We start from the raw sequence: 5,155 nt of genomic DNA on the forward strand, positions 1-5,155 counted from the left end.
TTAAGAGAAGTATAAATGGGAGTTCCCGTCGTGGCTCAGTGGTTAACGAATCCGACTAGGAACCATGAGGTTGCGGGTTTGGTCCCTGGCCTTGCTCAAGTGGGTTAAGGATCTGGCGTTGCCGTGAGCTGTGGTGTAGGTCGCAGAAGCGGCTCGGATCCCACATTGCTGTGGCTCTGGCGTAGGCCGGCGGCTACAGCTCTGATTAGACTCCTAGCTTGGGAACCTCCATATGCCACGGGTGTGTCCCTAAAAAGCAAAAACTAAATAAATAAATTAAATTAAATTTAAAAAAAAGAAGTATAAATGGCTTTTCCGCCCGCTCCCACCTCCCCCCTAGTGCCACTCCAGCTGCACAGCGCTTGCTCTGAGCTCCTGACTCCCGATGGGCCAGCGCCGCCATCGTCTAGCTCCAGCTCCAGCTGCCGTTGTGATCAGCTACCCGGACCTCATCAGCCACGATGAGACATTCTCTGACATCTACAAGATTCAGGAGGTTGCGGACGGGGTGTGTCTGTAGGTGGAGGGAAAGATGGTCAATAGGACAGAAGGTAACATTGATGACTCTCTCATTGGTGGAAATGCCTCCGCTGAAGGGCCGGAGGGCGAAGATACCGCAAGCACAGTAATCACTGGTGTGGATATTATCAGGAACCATCGTCTGCAGGAAACGGCTTCACAGAGCCTACAGAAAGTACATCAAAGATTACATGAAGTCAATCAAAGGGAAACTTGAAGAACAGAGACCAGAAAGAGTAAAACCTTTTATGACAGGAGCTGCAGAACAAATCAAGCACATCCTTGCTAATTTCAGAAACTATCACTTCTTTATTGGTGAAAACATGAATCCAGATGACATGGTTGCTCTGCTGGACTGCCGTGAGGATGGTGTGACTCCATATGTGATTTTCTTTAAGGACAGCTTAGAAATGGAAAAAATGTTAACACATTTGGCTGTCACTTCGGATCTGTCACCTGTCATCATAACTGGAGGGCCCATGCTTTTCATCCGCAAAACACCAGGACTTAGACAAATGGGACTGATGGCATCTTGAGCTCATTTTGAGCGGAGGCATTGTTTTTGAGGGGGAAAAAAAAACATGTCATGTAGGTTGTCTAAAAATAAAATGCGTTTAATCTCAAAAAAAAGAAGTATAAATGATGTGCCGAGTGAGAAGATAAAATATAATCATACAAAATGCACAATTAAAACCAGAGAGAGCAGGAAGGGATGGGGAGAGAAGTACAATCGATCTAAAAGTTTACAAAGATTATAGATATGAATACAACCATATCAATAATCTATATTAAGTATGAATGGTCTAAATATTCCAATTGAAAGACAGAGGTTGTCAAAGCAGATACAGAAACACAACCCTGGAGTTTTCTCGAAGTGCAGCAGCTTAAGGATCTGGCATTGTCGCTGCAGCAGCTTGAGTCATTGCTGTGGCACAGGTTCACTTCCTGGCCTGGGAACTTCCACATGCTACCAGTGCAGGAAGAAAAAAAAAACACACACACACAACCTAACTATGCTTTCTACAAGAAACCTATTTTTTTTTATTTTATTGGCATATAATTAACTTCTAATGTATTAGTTTCAGGTGTACAGCAAAGTGAATCAGTCATACATATAAATAAATCCATTCTTTTTTCCCCATAAATTTTATTACACAGTATTAGGTAGATTTCCCTGTGCTTTACAGTAGGTCTTCGTTAATTATCTATTTTATATTCAGCAGTATGAATATGTTATTCCCATCTTCTTAATTTATCCCTCCCTCTCCTCCACGGTTTCCCCTATGATAACCATAATTTTTTTTTTCAGTTTTAAGGTTTTCTTGAAATATTGTTGATGTGATTCAGCTATACATGTACACACATCCATTCTCTTTCAGATTCTTTCCCACATATATGATCACAGAATATTTGGTAACCCTAATTTTGATTTTAAAATTTATGAGTTTGTTTCTGTTTTATAAATAAGTTATTTTGTATCATTTTTATTAGATTCCACATATAAGTGATATTATATGATATCTGTCTTTCTCTCTCTGAGAAAGAGAGAGTTACATAGTTCACTTAGTATGACAATCTCTAGGTCCTTCCGTGTTTCTGTGAATGGCATTATTTCATTCTTTTTTGTGGTTGAGTATATATTGCATTGTATATATGTACCACATCTTCTTTATCCATTCCCCTGTTGGTGGACATTTAGAAGAAACCTACTTTCACTAGGTTAAAAGTAAGGGATGGAAAAAAATGTACTATTCTATCACTAATCAAAAGAAAGCTGGAATCACTTTATTAATTTCAGACAGCACAGATTTTGGAACAAGGAAGATTATCAAGGATAAAGATGGCCATTATAAAATGATAAAGAGATCAGTTCTCTGAGAAGACATAGCAGTCTTAAATGTATATGTGCCTAAAAATAGAGCATTAAAATACATGAGGTAAGAACTGGTACTACAAGGAGAGATAGACAAATCCAATTTTATAGTTGAAGACTTCAACATATTTTTGTTAATAACTGATATTTCAAGCAGGCTGAGAACCAGTAAGACTATAAATGACCTGAATAGCATTATGAATCAACTTGTACTGATTGACATTTATAGAATATTCCATATTACAATAACAAAATGCACATTCTTCTCAAGTTCACATGGAAGATTCTGGACCATTAACAAATTCAAAAGAATAGAAGCTATACAAAATCATACCACAATGAAATTAAACTAGAAATCAATACAGAGGGAGTTCCCATCTTGACTCAGCAGTAACAAACCTGACTAGTTTCCAAGAGCACTTGGGTTTGATCCCTGGCCTCGCTCAGTGGGTTAATGATCCAGCATTGCTGTGAGCTGTGGTGTAGGTCACAGATGTGGCTTGGATCCTGCATTGCTGTGGCTGTGGCATAGATCAACAACAGCAGTTCCAATTTGGCCTCTAGCCTGGGAACTTCCACATGCCCTACCAGTGGCCCTAAAAAGAAAAAAAAAAAAAAAGAAAGAAAGGAAGGAAGAGAAATCAATACAGAAAAATAGACAGAAAATCCTCAAATATTTGAAAATTAACACTCTTCTAAATAAATCATGAGTCAAAAATTATCTCATGATAAATTTTTTAAATATTATTAACTAAATGAAAGTTAAACTGCTTGTCAAAAGTTTGATGCAGCTAAAGCAGAGCTTAGAGGGAAAATTACAGCATTAAATGCATATTTTAGAAAAGTCAAAAGTTCTAATACCAATAACCTCAGCTTTCATATTGGGAAACCAAAGAAAGAAGAGTAAATCAAAACCGAAGCAAGTAAAAGCAAAGAAAAATTCTTTTTTTTTTTTTCTGTCTTTTTTCCTTTTCTAGGGCTGCTCCCCACAGCATATGCAGGTTCCCAGGCTAGGGATCAAATCGGAGCTGTTGCTCGCCAGTCTACACCACAGCCGAAGCAACACCAGATCCAAGCCGAGTCTGCAACCAACACCACAGCTCATGGCAATGCCGGATTCTTAACCCACTGAGCAAGGCCAGGGATCGAACCCGCAACCTCAAGGTTCCTAGTCGGATTTGTTAACCACTGCGCCACAATGGGACCTCCGAAAAATTCTAAAATTAGAGCAAAATCAACAATATCGATAACAGAAAAACAAAGGAGAAATTCAACAAAACCAAAAGCTGGTTATCAATAACAGTAATGAAAGGAGGGGCATCTTTATAAATCCATGGACCTTAAAAGGATAATAAGGAATACTACAAATATTTATATCTATGCTCATAAATTTAATAAATTAAATGGACCAATTCCTTGAAAACTTAACATGCCTGTGAGTCCTACAGGCAGGAAATTTAGTATGAGGTCTCAGACTCTGCACCTCTCAGGAATCACGGTTTGGTTTTGTTTGTTTTGGCCACACCCATGGAATGCAGAACTTCCCAGGCCAGGGATCAAATCCATCAAACCCAGGCCACAATAGTGACAACACCAAATCCTTAACCATTAGGCCATCAGGGAACTCAAGAATCATACTCTTTTTGCCAGGGGGTGGGGGGTGCAGGTGGAAGAGCATCCTGAGGCATGTGGAAGTTCCCAGGCCACGCATCAAGCCTGCACCACAGCAGTGACCCAAGCTTCTGCAGTGACATTGCCAGATCCTTAACCCACTGTGCCCCAAGAGAACTCCCAGGAATCTTGCTTCAAATAGGAATGATTTAGAAGACCAAAGAGAATCTATTACTTCATTTCATAATGCAAAATAATGTGGATACTGTTAACTTCCTGCCAGGTGTATTCACGGCCAAATCTCTCAAGGATTTTTCCTTCGTTTTTCTTGGCCTGCTTTTTGGCTTTTTCGAACCTCACCAACAGCAGTGCCTAACAGACATAGAAGACTGAAGTCAGTCTTACTTTTCATTTTACAACCCTTCAAGAATGAGGAAGAGGGAAGGTTAAAGGCACTTATAGGTCTTCAGCGACTACTTCAATCTTTGGACAGTTTTTTTTTCCCAACTTCCATGACCAAAATAAAATTATAATGCCATGGCTATGTCTAAAGTATCTGGGTTAAGCCAAGTTCTACTATATAATAAACACACTATTCCATTTTAAGGTAAAGAAGTGGGATGTTGAGGAACACAAACCCAACATACTTAGAAGTTGAGCACATTAGATACCTCTGGCATTATAGTCTTAGCCAGGCTATTTACATACATCATAACTGGCCTTTAATTATTAGGAATGTATTTTAAGACTGCTGCAGACAAGATCGGGGTCACATCTGTACGTAGTATTAATTCATAACTCAAGAGTCTCACTGGTGACATCTGAAACTGGCCCTCAGGCAATAAGATGATTTCCAAAATAAATAACAATTTTCTCACCAAGATCCCCATGATCCAAAGCACTGATTTATAAGTCCCCTAGACTAAGGGTCAGATCACTCAGGTCACTCACTTGTGTCCTTGTGTGATTTAGTAAAGATGCAATAGCAGACTCATCAGGTATGAACACATAGCTTTCTGTTTGGATGCTGGCACAGGTGCCTCCTTACAAGGCAGTAATAATGTCCACATACTTTCTAGTTTGGAGGACAGCTTTTCTCATTAGAGACAGTTCAGTGTTCAGTAAAGGTAGGCTTTACCAGCTCTCATTTAA

The 5,155-nt window shown here is 39.4% G+C and overlaps 1 pseudogene; it reads left to right on the forward strand.

Moving 5' to 3' along the window:
- Positions 1-517: 517 nt before the first annotated feature.
- Positions 518-1,055, forward strand: LOC125121888 (translationally-controlled tumor protein-like; annotated as a pseudogene).
- The last annotated feature ends 4,100 nt before the right edge of the window (positions 1,056-5,155 follow it).

The sequence above is a fragment of the Phacochoerus africanus genome, chromosome 3, assembly GCF_016906955.1.
Source record: "Phacochoerus africanus isolate WHEZ1 chromosome 3, ROS_Pafr_v1, whole genome shotgun sequence".
NCBI lineage: Eukaryota > Metazoa > Chordata > Mammalia > Artiodactyla > Suidae > Phacochoerus > Phacochoerus africanus.